The sequence below is a fragment of the Camelus bactrianus genome, chromosome 2 (assembly GCF_048773025.1).
Source record: "Camelus bactrianus isolate YW-2024 breed Bactrian camel chromosome 2, ASM4877302v1, whole genome shotgun sequence".
Classification (NCBI taxonomy): Eukaryota; Metazoa; Chordata; class Mammalia; order Artiodactyla; family Camelidae; genus Camelus; species Camelus bactrianus.
Window position 1 is genome coordinate 12,673,354 of NC_133540.1, and position 18,595 is coordinate 12,691,948.

Here is an 18,595-nt window from a genome sequence, read left to right on the forward strand (position 1 = left end):
TTGTTTGGAACACAAAGTTTCTTTTCAGTTGCAAACTCCATTCCATACATATATATGGGGAGGTAGTAGCTCCAACTCAGTTTTACAGTGAAAACTGCAGGAACTTCAAAACGGCACTAGGAAACAGACTGAGAAAGCAGAGAAAAAGTGTCTCCTGCATCCCGTTCCCTTGGTGCTAGATGAACGAACGTCTCTCCACTTGCTCAGTTCTGAGAGATATGTGTGTGTGAAAGCCGTCCTTCACCTTGCTTGTTGGGAACACAAAGTTTCTTTTCAGTTGCAAACTCCATTCCATACATATATATGAGGAGGTACTAGCTCCAACTCGGTTTGACAGTGAAAACTGCAGGAACTTCAAACCGGCACTAGGAAACAGACTGAGAAAGCAGAGAAAAAGTGTCTCCTGCAACCCGTTCCCTTGGTGCTAGATGAACGAACGTCTCTCCACTTGCTCAGTTCTGAGAGATATGTGTGTGTGAAAGCCGTCCTTCACCTTGCTTGTTGGGAACACAAAGTTTCTTTTCAGTTGAAAACTCCATTCCATACATATATATGATGAGGTACAAGCTCCAACTCGGTTTTACAGTGAAAACGGCAGGAACTTCAAACCGGCACTAGGAAACAGACTGAGAAAGCAGAGAAAAAGTGTCTCCTGCAACCCGTTCCCTTGGTGCTAGATGAACGAACGTCTCGCAAATTGCTCAGTTCTGAGAGATAAGTGTGTGTGAAAGCCGTCCTTCACATAGCTTGTTGGGAACACAAAGTTTCTTTTCAGTTGCCAACTCCATTCCATACTTATATATGGGGAGGTACTAGCTCCAACACGGTTTTACAGTGAAAACTGCAGGAACTTCAAACCGGCACTAGGAAACAGGCTGAGAAAGCAGGGAAAAAGTGTCTCCTGCAACCCGTTCCCTTGGTGCTAGATGAACGAACGTCTCTCCACTTGCTCAGTTCTGAGAGATCAGTGTGTGTGAAAGCCATCCTTCACCTAGCTTGTTTGGAACACAAAGTTTCTTTTCAGTTGCAAACTCCATTCCATACATATATATGGGGAGGTAGTAGCTCCAACTCAGTTTTACAGTGAAAACTGCAGGAACTTCAAAACGGCACTAGGAAACAGACTCAGAAAGCAGAGAAAAAGTGTCTCCTGCATCCTGTTCCCTTGGTGCTAGATGAACGAACGTCTCTCCACTTGCTCAGTTCTGAGAGATATGTGTGTGTGAAAGCCGTCCTTCACCTTGCTTGTTGGGAACACAAAGTTTCTTTTCAGTTGCAAACTCCATTCCATACATATATATGAGGAGGTACTAGCTCCAACTCGGTTTGACAGTGAAAACTGCAGGAACTTCAAACCGGCACTAGGAAACAGACTGAGAAAGCAGAGAAAAAGTGTCTCCTGCAACCCGTTCCCTTGGTGCTAGATGAACGAACGTCTCTCCACTTGCTCAGTTCTGAGAGATATGTGTGTGTGAAAGCCGTCCTTCACCTTGCTTGTTGGGAACACAAAGTTTCTTTTCAGTTGAAAACTCCATTCCATACATATATATGATGAGGTACTAGCTCCAACTCGGTTTTACAGTGAAAACTGCAGGAACTTCAAACCGGCACTAGGAAACAGACTGAGAAAGCAGAGAAAAAGTGTCTCCTGCAACCAGTTCCCTTGGTGCTAGATGAACGAACGTCTCGCAAATTGCTCACTTCTGAGAGATAAGTGTGTGTGAAAGCCGTCCTTCACATAGCTTGTTGGGAACACAAAGTTTCTTTTCAGTTGCCAACTCCATTCCATACATATATATGGGGAGGTACTAGCTCCAACACGGTTTTACAGTGAAAACTGCAGGAACTTCAAACCGGCACTAGGAAACAGACTGAGAAAGCAGAGAAAAAGTGTCTCCTGCAACCCGTTCCCTTGGTGCTAGATGAACGAACGTCTCTCCACTTGCTCAGTTCTGAGAGATATGTGTGTGTGAAAGCCGTTCTTCACCTTGCTTGTTGGGAACACAAAGTTTCTTTTCAGTTGCAAACTCCATTCCATACATATATATGAGGAGGTACTAGCTCCAACTCGGTTTGACAGTGAAAACTGCAGGAACTTCAAACCGGCACTAGGAAACAGACTGAGAAAGCAGAGAAAAAGTGTCTCCTGCAACCCGTTCCCTTGGTGCTAGATGAACGAACGTCTCTCCACTTGCTCAGTTCTGAGAGATATGTGTGTGTGAAAGCCGTTCTTCATCTAGCTTGTTGGGAACACAAAGTTTCTTTTCAGTTGCAAACTCCATTCCATATATATATATGCGGAGGTACAAGCTCCAACTCGGTTACAGTGAAAACTGCAGGAACTTCAAACCGGCACTAGGAAACAGACTGAGAAAGCAGAGAAAAAGTGTCTCCTGCAACCCGTTCCCTTGGTGCTAGATGAATGAACGTCTCTCCACTTGCTCAGTTCTGAGAGATAAGTGTGTGTGAAAGCCGTCCTTCACCTAGCTTGTTGGGAACACAAAGTTTCTTTTCAGTTGCAAGCTCCATTCCATACATATATAAGGGGGGTAGTAGCTCCAACTCGGTTTTACAGTGAAAACTGCAGGAACTTCAAACCGGCACTAGGAAACAGCCTGAGAAAGCAGAGAACAAGTGTCTCCTGCAACCCGTTCCCTTGGTGCTAGATGAACGAACGTCTCTCCACTTGCTCAGTTCTGAGAGATATGTGTGTGTGAAAGCCATCCTTCACCTTGCTTGTTGGGAAGACAAAGTTTTTTTTAGTTGCAAACTCCATTCCATACATATATATGGGGAGGTACTAGCTCCAACTCTGTTTTACAGTGAAAACTGCAGGAACTTCAAAACGGCACTAGGAAACAGGCTGAGAATGCAGGGAAAAAGTGTCTCCTGCAACCCGTTCCCTTGGTGCTAGATGAACGAACGTCTCTCCACTTGCTCAGTTCTGAGAGATCAGTGTGTGTGAAAGCCATCCTTCACCTAGATTGTTTGGAACACAAAGTTTCTTTTCAGTTGCAAACTCCATTCCATACATATATATGGGGAGGTTGTAGCTCCAACTCAGTTTTACAGTGAAAACTGCAGGAACTTCAAAACGGCACTAGGTAACAGACTGAGAAAGCAGAGAAAAAGTGTCTCCTGCATCCCGTTCCCTTGGTGCTAGATGAACGAACGTCTCTCCACTTGCTCAGTTCTGAGAGATATGTGTGTGTGAAAGCCGTCCTTCACCTTGCTTGTTGGGAACACAAAGTTTCTTTTCAGTTGCAAACTCCATTCCATACATATATATGAGGAGGTACTAGCTCCAACTCGGTTTGACAGTGAAAACTGCAGGAACTTCAAACCGGCACTAGGAAACAGACTGAGAAAGCAGAGAAAAAGTGTCTCCTGCAACCCGTTCCCTTGGTGCTAGATGAACGAACGTCTCTCCACTTGCTCATTTCTGAGAGATATGTGTGTGTGAAAGCCGCCTTCACCTTGCTTGTTGGGAACACAAAGTTTCTTTTCAGTTGAAAACTCCATTCCATACATATATATGATGAGGTACTAGCTCCAACTCGGTTTTACAGTGAAAACTGCAGGAACTTCAAACCGGCACTAGGAAACAGACTGAGAAAGCAGAGAACAAGTGTCTCCTGCAACCCGTTCCCTTGGTGCTAGATGAACGAACGTCTCTCCACTTGCTCAGTTCTGAGAGATAAGTGTGCGTGAAAGCCGTCCTTCACCTAGCTTGTTGGGAACACAAAGTTTCTTTTCAGTTGCAAACTCCATTCCATACATATATATGGGGAGGTACTAGCTCCAACTCAGTTTTACAGTGAAAACTGCAGGAACTTCAAACCGGCACTAGGAAACAGACTGAGAAAGCAGAGAAAAAGTGTCTCCTGCAACCCGTTCCCTTGGTGCTAGATGAACGAACGTCTCTCCACTTGCTCAGTTCTGAGAGATATGTGTGTGTGAAAGCCGTCCTTCAACTTGCTTGTTGGGAACACAAAGTTTCTTTTCAGTTGCAAACTCCATTCCATACATATATATGAGGAGGTACTAGCTCCAACTCGGTTTTACAGTGAAAACTGCAGGAACTTCAAACCGGCACTAGGAAACAGTCTGAGAATGCAGAGAAAAAGTGTCTCCTGCAACCCGTTCCCTTGGTGCTAGATGAACGAACGTCTCTCCACTTGCTCAGTTCTGAGAGATATGTGTGTGTGAAAGCCGTCCTTCAACTTGCTTGTTGGGAACACAAAGTTTCTTTTCAGTTGCCAACTCCATTCCATACATATATATGAGGAGGTACTAGCTCCAACTCGGTTTTACAGTGAAAACTGCAGGAACTTCAAACCGGCACTAGGAAACAGACTGAGAAAGCAGAGAAAAAGTGTCTCCTGCAACCCGTTCCCTTGGTGCTAGATGAACGAACGTCTCTCCACTTGCTCAGTTCTGAGAGATATGTGTGTGTGAAAGCCGTTCTTCATCTAGCTTGTTGGGAACACAAAGTTTCTTTTCAGTTGCAAACTCCATTCCATATATATATATGCGGAGGTACAAGCTCCAACTCGGTTACAGTGAAAACTGCAGGAACTTCAAACCGGCACTAGGAAACAGACTGAGAAAGAGGGGAAAAAGTGTCCCCTTCAACCCGTTCCCTTGGTGCTAGATGAACGAACGTCTCTCCACTTGCTCAGTTCTGAGAGATAAGTGTGTGTGAAAGCCGTCCTTCACCTAGCTTGTTGGGAACACAAAGTTTCTTTTCAGTTGCAAGCTCCATTCCATACATATATAAGGGGGTTAGTAGCTCCAACTCGGTTTTACAGTGAAAACTGCAGGAACTTCAAACCGGCACTAGGAAACAGACTGAGAAAGCAGAGAACAAGTGTCTCCTGCAACCCGTTCCCTTGGTGCTAGATGAACGAACGTCTCTCCACTTGCTCAGTTCTGAGAGATATGTGTGTGTGAAAGCCATCCTTCACCTTGCTTGTTGGGAAGACAAAGTTTGTTTTCAGTTGCAAACTCCATTCCATACATATATATGGGGAGGTGCTAGCTCCAACACTGTTTTACAGTGAAAACTGCAGGAACTTCAAACCGGCACTAGGAAACAGGCTGAGAAAGCAGGGAAAAAGTGTCTCCTGCAACCCGTTCCCTTGGTGCTAGATGAACGAACGTCTCTCCACTTGCTCAGTTCTGAGAGATAAGTGTGTGTGAAAGCCATCCTTCACCTAGCTTGTTTGGAACACAAAGTTTCTTTTCAGTTGCAAACTCCATTCCATACATATATATGGGGAGGTAGTAGCTCCAACTCAGTTTTACAGTGAAAACTGCAGGAACTTCAAAACGGCACTAGGAAACAGACTGAGAAAGCAGAGAAAAAGTGTCTCCTGCATCCCGTTCCCTTGGTGCTAGATGAACGAACGTCTCTCCACTTGCTCAGTTCTGAGAGATATGTGTGTGTGAAAGCCGTCCTTCACCTTGCTTGTTGGGAACACAAAGTTTCTTTTCAGTTGCAAACTCCATTCCATACATATATATGAGGAGGTACTAGCTCCAACTCGGTTTGACAGTGAAAACTGCAGGAACTTCAAACCGGCACTAGGAAACAGACTGAGAAAGCAGAGAAAAAGTGTCTCCTGCAACCCGTTCCCTTGGTGCTAGATGAACGAACGTCTCTCCACTTGCTCAGTTCTGAGAGATATGTGTGTGTGAAAGCCGTCCTTCACCTTGCTTGTTGGGAACACAAAGTTTCTTTTCAGTTGAAAACTCCATTCCATACATATATATGATGAGGTACAAGCTCCAACTCGGTTTTACAGTGAAAACTGCAGGAACTTCAAACCGGCACTAGGAAACAGACTGAGAAAGCAGAGAAAAAGTGTCTCCTGCAACCCGTTCCCTTGGTGCTAGATGAACGAACGTCTCGCAAATTGCTCAGTTCTGAGAGATAAGTGTGTGTGAAAGCCGTCCTTCACATAGCTTGTTGGGAACACAAAGTTTCTTTTCAGTTGCCAACTCCATTCCATACATATATATGGGGAGGTACTAGCTCCAACACGGTTTTACAGTGAAAACTGCAGGAACTTCATACCGGCACTAGGAAACAGACTGAGAAAGCAGAGAAAAAGTGTCTCCTGCAACCCGTTCCCTTGGTGCTAGATGAACGAACGTCTCTCCACTTGCTCAGTTCTGAGAGATATGTGTGTGTGAAAGCCGTCCTTCACCTTGCTTGTTGGGAACACAAAGTTTCTTTTCAGTTGCAAACTCCATTCCATACATATATATGAGGAGGTACTAGCTCCAACTCGGTTTGACAGTGAAAACTGCAGGAACTTCAAACCGGCACTAGGTAACAGACTGAGAAAGCAGAGAAAAAGTGTCTCCTGCAACCCGTTCCCTTGGTGCTAGATGAACGAACGTCTCTCCACTTGCTCAGTTCTGAGAGATATGTGTGTGTGAAAGCCGTTCTTCATCTAGCTTGTTGGGAACACAAAGTTTCTTTTCAGTTGCAAACTCCATTCCATATATATATATGCGGAGGTACAAGCTCCAACTCGGTTACAGTGAAAACTGCAGGAACTTCAAACCGGCACTAGGAAACAGACTGAGAAAGCAGAGAAAAAGTGTCTCCTGCAACCCGTTCCCTTGGTGCTAGATGAACGAACGTCGCTCCACTTGCTCAGTTCTGAGAGATAAGTGTGTGTGAAAGCCATCCTTCACCTAGCTTGTTTGGAACACAAAGTTTCTTTTCAGTTGCAAACTCCATTCCATACATATATATGGGGAGGTAGTAGCTCCATCTCTGTTTTACAGTGAAAACTGCAGGAACTTCAAAACGGCACTAGGAAACAGACTGAGAAAGCAGAGAAAAAGTGTCTCCTGCATCCCGTTCCCTTGGTGCTAGATGAACGAACGTCTCTCCACTTGCTCAGTTCTGAGAGATATGTGTGTGTGAAAGCCGTCCTTCACCTTGCTTGTTGGGAACACAAAGTTTCTTTTCAGTTGCAAACTCCATTCCATACATATATATGAGGAGGTACTAGCTCCAACTCGGTTTGACAGTGAAAACTGCAGGAACTTCAAACCGGCACTAGGAAACAGACTGAGAAAGCAGAGAAAAAGTGTCTCCTGCAACCCGTTCCCTTGGTGCTAGATGAACGAACGTCTCTCCACTTGCTCAGTTCTGAGAGATATGTGTGTGTGAAAGCCGTTCTTCATCTAGCTTGTTGGGAACACAAAGTTTCTTTTCAGTTGCAAACTCCATTCCATATATATATATGCGGAGGTACAAGCTCCAACTCGGTTACAGTGAAAACTGCAGGAACTTCAAACCGGCACTAGGAAACAGACTGAGAAAGCAGAGAAAAAGTGTCTCCTGCAACCCGTTCCCTTGGTGCTAGATGAACGAACGTCTCTCCATTTGCTCAGTTCTGAGAGATAAGTGTGTGTGAAAGCCATCCTTCACCTAGCTTGTTTGGAACACAAAGTTTCTTTTCAGTTGCAAACTCCATTCCATACATATATATGGGGAGGTAGTAGCTCCAACTCAGTTTTACAGTGAAAACTGCAGGAACTTCAAAACGGCACTAGGAAACAGACTGAGAAAGCAGAGAAAAAGTGTCTCCTGCATCCCGTTCCCTTGGTGCTAGATGAACGAACGTCTCTCCACTTGCTCAGTTCTGAGAGATATGTGTGTGTGAAAGCCGTCCTTCACCTTGCTTGTTGGGAACACAAAGTTTCTTTTCAGTTGCAAACCCCATTCCATACATATATATGAGGAGGTACTAGCTCCAACTCGGTTTGACAGTGAAAACTGCAGGAACTTCAAACCGGCACTAGGAAACAGACTGAGAAAGCAGAGAAAAAGTGTCTCCTGCAACCCGTTCCCTTGGTGCTAGATGAACGAACGTCTCTCCACTTGCTCAGTTCTGAGAGATATGTGTGTGTGAAAGCCGTCCTTCACCTTGCTTGTTGGGAACACAAAGTTTCTTTTCAGTTGAAAACTCCATTCCATACATATATATGATGAGGTACTATCTCCAACTCGGTTTTACAGTGAAAACTGTAGGAACTTCAAACCGGCACTAGGAAACAGACTGAGAAAGCAGAGAAAAAGTGTCTCCTGCAACCCGTTCCCTTGGTGCTAGATGAACGAACGTCTCTCCACTTGCTCAGTTCTGAGAGATAAGTGTGCGTGAAAGCCGTCCTTCACCTAGCTTGTTGGGAACACAAAGTTTCTTTTCAGTTGCAAACTCCATTCCATACATATATATGGGGAGGTACTAGCTCCAACTCAGTTTTACAGTGAAAACTGCAGGAACTTCAAACCGGCACTAGGAAACAGACTGAGAAAGCAGAGAAAAAGTGTCTCCTGCAACCCGTTCCCTTGGTGCTAGATGAACGAACGTCTCTCCACTTGCTCAGTTCTGAGAGATATGTGTGTGTGAAAGCCGTCCTTCAACTTGCTTGTTGGGAACACAAAGTTTCTTTTCAGTTGCAAACTCCATTCCATACATATATATGAGGAGGTACTAGCTCCAACTCGGTTTGACAGTGAAAACTTCAGGAACTTCAAACCGGCACTAGGAAACAGTCTGAGAATGCAGAGAAAAAGTGTCTCCTGCAACCCGTTCCCTTGGTGCTAGATGAACGAACGTCTCTCCACTTGCTCAGTTCTGAGAGATATGTGTGTGTGAAAGCCGTCCTTCAACTTGCTTGTTGGGAACACAAAGTTTCTTTTCAGTTGCCAACTCCATTCCATACATATATATGAGGAGGTACTAGCTCCAACTCGGTTTTACAGTGAAAACTGCAGGAACTTCAAACCGGCACTAGGAAACAGACTGAGAAAGCAGAGAAAAAGTGTCTCCTGCAACCCGTTCCCTTGGTGCTAGATGAACGAACGTCTCTCCACTTGCTCAGTTCTGAGAGATATGTGTGTGTGAAAGCCGTTCTTCATCTAGCTTGTTGGGAACACAAAGTTTGTTTTCAGTTGCAAACTCCATTCCATATATATATATGCGGAGGTACAAGCTCCAACTCGGTTACAGTGAAAACTGCAGGAACTTCAAACCGGCACTAGGAAACAGACTGAGAAAGAGGGGAAAAAGTGTCTCCTGCAACCCGTTCCCTTGGTGCTAGATGAACGAACGTCTCTCCACTTGCTCAGTTCTGAGAGATAAGTGTGTGTGAAAGCCGTCCTTCACCTAGCTTGTTGGGAACACAAAGTTACTTTTCAGTTGCAAGCTCCATTCCATACATATATAAGGGGAGGTAGTAGCTCCAACTCGGTTTTACAGTGAAAACTGCAGGAACTTCAAACCGGCACTAGAAAACAGACTGAGAAAGCAGAGAACAAGTGTCTCCTGCAACCCGTTCCCTTGGTGCTAGATGAACGAACGTCTCTCCACTTGCTCAGTTCTGAGAGATATGTGTGTGTGAAAGCCATCCTTCACCTTGCTTGTTGGGAAGACAAAGTTTGTTTTCAGTTGCAAACCCCATTCCATACATATATATGAGGAGGTACAAGCTTCAACTCGGTTACAGTGAAAACTGCAGGAACTTCAAACCGGCACTAGGAAACAGACTGAGAAAGCAGAGAAAAAGTGTCTCCTGCAACCCGTTCCCTTGGTGCTAGATGAACGAACGTCTCTCCACTTGCTCAGTTCTGAGAGATAAGTGTGTGTGAAAGCCATCCTTCACCTAGCTTGTTTGGAACACAAAGTTTCTTTTCAGTTGCAAACTCCATTCCATACATATATATGGGGAGGTAGTAGCTCCATCTCTGTTTTACAGTGAAAACTGCAGGAACTTCAAAACGGCACTAGGAAACAGACTGAGAAAGCAGAGAAAAAGTGTCTCCTGCATCCCGTTCCCTTGGTGCTAGATGAACGAACGTCTCTCCACTTGCTCAGTTCTGAGAGATATGTGTGTGTGAAAGCCGTCCTTCACCTTGCTTGTTGGGAACACAAAGTTTCTTTTCAGTTGCAAACTCCATTCCACACATATATATGAGGAGGTACTAGCTCCAACTCGGTTTGACAGTGAAAACTGCAGGAACTTCAAACCGGCACTAGGAAACAGACTGAGAAAACAGAGAAAAAGTGTCTCCTGCAACACGTTCCCTTGGTGCTAGATGAACGAACGTCTCTCCACTTGCTCAGTTCTGAGAGATATGTGTGTGTTAAAGCCGTTCTTCATCTAGCTTGTTGGGAACACAAAGTTTCTTTTCAGTTGCAAACTCCATTCCATATATATATATGCGGAGGTACAAGCTCCAACTCGGTTACAGTGAAAACTGCAGGAACTTCAAACCGGCACTAGGAAACAGACTGATAAAGCAGAGAAAAAGTGTCTCCTGCAACCCGTTCCCTTGGTGCTAGATGAACGAACGTCTCTCCACTTGCTCAGTTCTGAGAGATAAGTGTGTGTGAAACCCATCCTTCACCTAGCTTGTTTGGAACACAAAGTTTCTTTTCAGTTGCAAACTCCATTCCATACATATATATGGGGAGGTAGTAGCTCCAACTCGGTTTGACAGTGAAAACTGCAGGAACTTCAAACCGGCACTAGGAAACAGACTGAGAAAGCAGAGAAAAAGTGTCTCCTGCATCCCGTTCCCTTGGTGCTAGATGAACGAACGTCTCTCCACTTGCTCAGTTCTGAGAGATATGTGTGTGTGAAAGCCGTCCTTCACCTTGCTTGTTGGGAACACAAAGTTTCTTTTCAGTTGAAAACTCCATTCCATACATATATATGATGAGGTACTAGCTCCAACTCGGTTTTACAGTGAAAACTGTAGGAACTTCAAACCGGCACTAGGAAACAGACTGAGAAAGCAGAGAAAAAGTGTCTCCTGCAACCCGTTCCCTTGGTGCTAGATGAACGAACGTCTCTCCACTTGCTCAGTTCTGAGAGATAAGTGTGCGTGAAAGCCGTCCTTCACCTAGCTTGTTGGGAACACAAAGTTTCTTTTCAGTTGCTAACTCCATTCCATACATATATATGAGGAGGTACTAGCTCCAACTCGGTTTGACAGTGAAAACTGCAGGAACTTCAAACCGGCACTAGGAAACAGACTGAGAAAGCAGAGAAAAAGTGTCTCCTGCAACCCGTTCCCTTGGTGCTAGATGAACGAACGTCTCTCCACTTGCTCAGTTCTGAGAGATATGTGTGTGTGAAAGCCGCCCTTCAACTTGCTTGTTGGGAACACAAAGTTTCTTTTCAGTTGCAAACTCCATTCCATACATATATATGAGGAGGTACTAGCTCCAACTCGGTTTTACAGTGAAAACTGCAGGAACTTCAAACCGGCACTAGGAAACAGACTGAGATAACAGAGAAAAAGTGTCTCCTGCAACCCGTTCCCTTGGTGCTAGATGAACGAACGTCTCTCCACTTGCTCAGTTCTGAGAGATATGTGTGTGTGAAAGCCGTTCTTCATCTAGCTTGTTGGGAACACAAAGTTTCTTTTCAGTTGCAAACTCCATTCCATATATATATATGCGGAGGTACAAGCTCCAACTCGGTTACAGTGAAAACTGCAGGAACTTCAAACCGGCACTAGGAAACAGACTGAGAAAGAGGGGAAAAAGTGTCTCCTGCAACCCGTTCCCTTGGTGCTAGATGAACGAACGTCTCTCCACTTGCTCAGTTCTGAGAGATAAGTGTGTGTGAAAGCCGTCCTTCACCTAGCTTGTTGGGTACACAAAGTTTCTTTTCAGTTGCAAGCTCCATTCCGTACATATATAAGGGGAGGTAGTAGCTCCAACTCGGTTTTACAGTGAAAATTGCAGGAACTTCAAACCGGCACTAGGAAACAGACTGAGAAAGCAGAGAACAAGTGTCTCCTGCAACCCGTTCCCTTGGTGCTAGATGAACGAACGTCTCTCCACTTGCTCAGTTCTGAGAGATATGTGTGTGTGAAAGCCATCCTTCACATTGCTTGTTGGGAAGACAAAGTTTGTTTTCAGTTGCAAACTCCATTCCATACATATATATAAGGAGGTACTAGCTCCAACTCTGTTTTACAGTGAAAACTGCAGGAACTTCAAACCGGCACTAGGAAACAGACTGAGAAAGCAGAGAAAAAGTGTCTCCTGCAACCCGTTCCCTTGGTGCTAGATGAACGAACGTCTCTCCACTTGCTCAGTTCTGAGAGATAAGTGTGTGTGAAAGCGGTCCTTCAACTAGCTTGTTTGGAACACAAAGTTTCTTTTCAGTTGCAAACTCCATTCCATACATATATATGGGGAGGTAGTAGCTCCAACTCAGTTTTACAGTGAAAACTGCAGGAACTTCAAAACGGCACTAGGAAACAGACTGAGAAAGCAGAGAACAAGTGTCCCCTGCATCCCGTTCCCTTGGTGCTAGATGAACGAACGTCTCTCCACTTGCTCAGTTCTGAGAGATATGTGTGTGTGAAAGCCGTCCTTCACCTTGCTTGTTGGGAACACAAAGTTTCTTTTCAGTTGCAAACTCCATTCCATACATATATATGAGGAGGTACTAGCTCCATCTCTGTTTGACAGTGAAAACTGCAGGAACTTCAAACCGGCACTAGGAAGCAGACTGAGAAAGCAGAGAAAAAGTGTCTCCTGCAACCCGTTCCCTTGGTGCTAGATGAACGAACGTCTCGCAAATTGCTCAGTTCTGAGAGATATGTGTGTGTGAAAGCCGTTCTTCATCTAGCTTGTTGGGAACACAAAGTTTCTTTTCAGTTGCAAACTCCATTCCATATATATATATGCGGAGGTACAAGCTCCAACTCGGTTTTACAGTGAAAACTGCAGGAACTTCAAAACGGCACTAGGAAACAGACTGAGAAAGCAGAGAAAAAGTGTCTCCTGCAACCCGTTCCCTTGGTGCTAGATGAACGAACGTCTCTCCACTTGCTCAGTTCTGAGAGATAAGTGAGTGTGAAAGCCGTCCTTCACCTAGCTTGTTCGGAACACAAAGTTTCTTTTCAGTTTCAAGCTCCATTCCATACTTATATAAGGGGAGGTAGTAGCTCCAACTCGGTTACAGTGAAAACTGCAGGAACTTCAAACCGGCACTAGGAAACAGACTGAGAAAGCAGAGAAAAAGTGTCTCCTGCAACCCGTTCCCTTGGTGCTAGATGAACGAACGTCTCTCCACTTGCTCAGTTCTGAGAGATAAGTGTGTGTGAAAGCCATCCTTCACCTAGCTTGTTTGGAACACAAAGTTTCTTTTCAGTTGCAAACTCCATTCCATACATATATATGGGGAGGTAGTAGCTCCATCTCTGTTTTACAGTGAAAACTGCAGGAACTTCAAAACGGCACTAGGAAACAGACTGAGAAAGCAGAGAAAAAGTGTCTCCTGCATCCCGTTCCCTTGGTGCTAGATGAACGAAAGTCTCTCCACTTGCTCAGTTCTGAGAGATATGTGTGTGTGAAAGCCGTCCTTCACCTTGCTTGTTGGGAACACAAAGTTTCTTTTCAGTTGCAAACTCCATTCCATACATATATATGAGGAGGTACTAGCTCCAACACGGTTTGACAGTGAAAACTGCAGGAACTTCAAACCGGCACTAGGAAACAGACTGAGAAAGCAGAGAAAAAGTGTCTCCTGCAACCCGTTCCCTTGGTGCTAGATGAACGAACGTCTCTCCACTTGCTCAGTTCTGAGAGATATGTGTGTGTGAAAGCCGTTCTTCATCTAGCTTGTTGGGAACACAAAGTTTCTTTTCAGTTGCAAACTCCATTCCATATATATATATGCGGAGGTACAAGCTCCAACTAGGTTACAGTGAAAACTGCAGGAACTTCAAACCGGCACTAGGAAACAGACTGATAAAGCAGAGAAAAAGTGTCTCCTGCAACCCGTTCCCTTGGTGCTAGATGAACGAACGTCTCTCCACTTGCTCAGTTCTGAGAGATAAGTGTGTGTGAAAGCCATCCTTCACCTAGCTTGTTTGGAACACAAAGTTTCTTTTCAGTTGCAAACTCCATTCCATACATATATATGGGGAGGTAGTAGCTCCAACTCAGTTTTACAGTGAAAACTGCAGGAACTTCAAAACGGCACTAGGAAACAGACTGAGAAAGCAGAGAAAAAGTGTCTCCTGCATCCCGTTCCCTTGGTGCTAGATGAACGAACGTCTCTCCACTTGCTCAGTTCTGAGAGATATGTGTGTGTGAAAGCCGTCCTTCACCTTGCTTGTTGGGAACACAAAGTTTCTTTTCAGTTGCAAACTCCATTCCATACATATATATGAGGAGGTACTAGCTCCAACTCGGTTTGACAGTGAAAACTGCAGGAACTTCAAACCGGCACTAGGAAACAGACTGAGAAAGCAGAGAAAAAGTGTCTCCTGCAACCCGTTCCCTTGGTGCTAGATGAACGAACGTCTCTCCACTTGCTCAGTTCTGAGAGATATGTGTGTGTGAAAGCCGTCCTTCACCTTGCTTGTTGGGAACACAAAGTTTCTTTTCAGTTGAAAACTCCATTCCATACATATATATGATGAGGTACTAGCTCCAACTCGGTTTTACAGTGAAAACTGTAGGAACTTCAAACCGGCACTAGGAAACAGACTGAGAAAGCAGAGAAAAAGTGTCTCCTGCAACCCGTTCCCTTGGTGCTAGATGAACGAACGTCTCTCCACTTGCTCAGTTCTGAGAGATAAGTGTGCGTGAAAGCCGTCCTTCACCTAGCTTGTTGGGAACACAAAGTTTCTTTTCAGTTGCTAACTCCATTCCATACATATATATGAGGAGGTACTAGCTCCAACTCGGTTTGACAGTGAAAACTGCAGGAACTTCAAACCGGCACTAGGAAACAGACTGAGAAAGCAGAGAAAAAGTGTCTCCTGCAACCCGTTCCCTTGGTGCTAGATGAACGAACGTCTCTCCACTTGCTCAGTTCTGAGAGATATGTGTGTGTGAAAGCCGTCCTTCACCTTGCTTGTTGGGAACACAAAGTTTCTTTTCAGTTGAAAACTCCATTCCATACATATATATGATGAGGTACTAGCTCCAACTCGGTTTTACAGTGAAAACTGTAGGAACTTCAAACCGGCACTAGGAAACAGACTGAGAAAGCAGAGAAAAAGTGTCTCCTGCAACCCGTTCCCTTGGTGCTAGATGAACGAACGTCTCTCCACTTGCTCAGTTCTGAGAGATAAGTGTGCGTGAAAGCCGTCCTTCACCTAGCTTGTTGGGAACACAAAGTTTCTTTTCAGTTGCAAACTCCATTCCATACATATATATGGGGAGGTACTAGCTCCAACTCAGTTTTACAGTGAAAACTGCAGGAACTTCAAACCGGCACTAGGAAACAGACTGAGAAAGCAGAGAAAAAGTGTCTCCTGCAACCCGTTCCCTTGGTGCTAGATGAACGAACGTCTCTCCACTTGCTCAGTTCTGAGAGATATGTGTGTGTGAAAGCCGTCCTTCAACTTGCTTGTTGGGAACACAAAGTTTCTTTTCAGTTGCAAACTCCATTCCATACATATATATGAGGAGGTACTAGCTCCAACTCGGTTTTACAGTGAAAACTGCAGGAACTTCAAACCGGCACTAGGAAACAGTCTGAGAATGCAGAGAAAAAGTGTCTCCTGCAACCCGTTCCCTTGGTGCTAGATGAACGAACGTCTCTCCACTTGCTCAGTTCTGAGAGATATATGTGTGTGAAAGCCGTTCTTCAACTTGCTTGTTGGGAACACAAAGTTTCTTTTCAGTTGCAAACTCCATTCCATACATATATATGAGGAGGTACTAGCTCCAACTCGGTTTTACAGTGAAAACTGCAGGAACTTCAAACCGGCACTAGGAAACAGACTGAGAAAGCAGAGAAAAAGTGTCTCCTGCAACCCGTTCCCTTGGTGCTAGATGAACGAACGTCTCTCCACTTGCTCAGTTCTGAGAGATATGTGTGTGTGAAAGCCGTTCTTCATCTAGCTTGTTGGGAACACAAAGTTTCTTTTCAGTTGCAAACTCCATTCCATATATATATATGCGGAGGTACAAGCTCCAACTCGGTTACAGTGAAAACTGCAGGAACTTCAAACCGGCACTAGGAAACAGACTGAGAAAGAGAGGAAAAAGTGTCTCCTGCAACCCGTTCCCTTGGTGCTAGATGATCGAACGTCTCTCCACTTGCTCACTTCTGAGAGATAAGTGTGTGTGAAAGCCGTCCTTCACCTAGCTTGTTGGGAACACAAAGTTTCTTTTCAGTTGCAAGCTCCATTCCATACATATATAAGGGGAGGTAGTAGCTCCAACTCGGTTTTACAGTGAAAACTGCAGGAACTTCAAACCGGCACTAGGAAACAGACTGAGAAAGCAGAGAACAAGTGTCTCCTGCAACCCGTTCCCTTGGTGCTAGATGAACGAACGTCTCTCCACTTGCTCAGTTCTGAGAGATATGTGTGTGTGAAAGCCATCCTTCACCTTGCTTGTTGGGAAGACAAAGTTTGTTTTCAGTTGCAAACCCCATTCCATACATATATATGAGGAGGTACTAGCTCCAACTCTGTTTTACAGTGAAAACTGCAGGAACTTCAAACCGGCACTAGGAAACAGACTGAGAAAGCAGGGAAAAAGTGTCTCCTGCAACCCGTTCCCTTGGTGCTAGATGAACGAACGTCTCTCCACTTGCTCAGTTCTGAGAGATATGTGTGTGTGAAAGCCGTCCTTCACCTTGCTTGTTGGGAACACAAAGTTTCTTTTCAGTTGCAAACTCCATTCCATACATATATATGGGGAGGTAGTAGCTCCAACTCAGTTTTACAGTGAAAACTGCAGGAACTTCAAAACGGCACTAGGAAACAGACTGAGAAAGCAGGGAAAAAGTGTCTCCTGCAACCCGTTCCCTTGGTGCTAGATGAACGAACGTCTCTCCACTTGCTCAGTTCTGAGAGATATGTGTGTGTGAAAGCCGTCCTTCACCTTGCTTGTTGGGAACACAAAGTTTCTTTTCAGTTGCAAACTCCATTCCATACATATATATGATGAGGTACTAGCTCCAACTCGGTTTTACAGTGAAAACTGCAGGAACTTCAAACCGGCACTAGGAAACAGACTGAGAAAGCAGAGAAAAAGTGTCTCCTGCAACCCGTTCCCTTGGTGCTAGATGAACGAACGTCTCTCCACTTGCTCAGTTCTGAGAGATAAGTGTGCGTGAAAGCCGTCCTTCACCTTGCTTGTTGGGAACACAAAGTTTCTTTTCAGTTGCAAACTCCATTCCATACATATATATGGGGAGGTACTAGCTCCAACTCGGTTTTACAGTGAAAATTGCAGGAACTTCAAACCGGCACTAGGAAACAGACTGAGAAAGCAGAGAAAAAGTGTCTCCTGCAACCCGTTCCCTTGGTGCTAGATGAAAGAACGTCTCGAAAACTGCTCAGTTCTGAGAGATATGTGTGTGTGAAAGCCGTCCTTCACCTTGCTTGTTGGGAACACAAAGTTTCTTTTCAGTTGCTAACTCCATTCCATACATATATATGAGGAGGTACTAGCTCCAACTCGGTTTTACAGTGAAAACTGCAGGAACTTCAAACCGGCACTAGGAAACAGTCTGACAAAGCAGAGAAAAAGTGTCTCCTGCAACCCGTTCCCTTGGTGCTAGATGAACGAACGTCTCTCCACTTGCTCAGTTCTGAGAGATATGTGTGTGTGAAAGCCGTCCTTCACCTTGCTTGTTGGGAACACAAAGTTTCTTTTCAGTTGCAAACTCCATTCCATACATATATATGAGGAGGTACTAGCTCCAACTCGGTTTGACAGTGAAAACTGCAGGAACTTCAAACCGGCACTAGGAAACAGACTGAGAAAGCAGAGAAAAAGTGTCTCCTGCAACCCGTTCCCTTGGTGCTAGATGAACGAACGTCTCTCCACTTGCTCAGTTCTGAGAGATATGTGTTTGTGAAAGCCGTTCTTCATCTAGCTTGTTGGGAACACAAAGTTTCTTTTCAGTTGCAAACTCCATTCCATATATATATATGCGGAGGTACAAGCTCCAACTCGGTTACAGTGAAAACTGCAGGAACTTCAAACCGGCACTAGGAAACAGACTGAGAAAGAGGGGAAAAAGTGTCTCCTGCAACCCGTTCCCTTGGTGCTAGATGAACGAACGTCTCTCCACTTGCTCAGTTCTGAGAGATAAGTGTGTGTGAAAGCCGTCCTTCACCTAGCTTGTTGGGTACACAAAGTTTCTTTTCAGTTGCAAGCTCCATTCCATACATATATAAGGGGAGGTAGTAGCTCCAACTCGGTTTTACAGTGAAAATTGCAGGAACTTCAAACCGGCACTAGGAAACAGACTGAGAAAGCAGAGAACAAGTGTCTCCTGCAAAACGTTCCCTTGGTGCTAGATGAACGAACGTCTCTCCACTTGCTCAGTTCTGAGAGATATGTGTGTGTGAAAGCCATCCTTCACATTGCTTGTTGGGAAGACAAAGTTTGTTTTCAGTTGCAAACTCCATTCCATACATATATATAAGGAGGTACTAGCTCCAACTCTGTTTTACAGTGAAAACTGCAGGAACTTCAAACCGGCACTAGGAAACAGACTGAGAAAGCAGAGAAAAAGTGTCTCCTGCAACCCGTTCCCTTGGTGCTAGATGAACGAACGTCTCTCC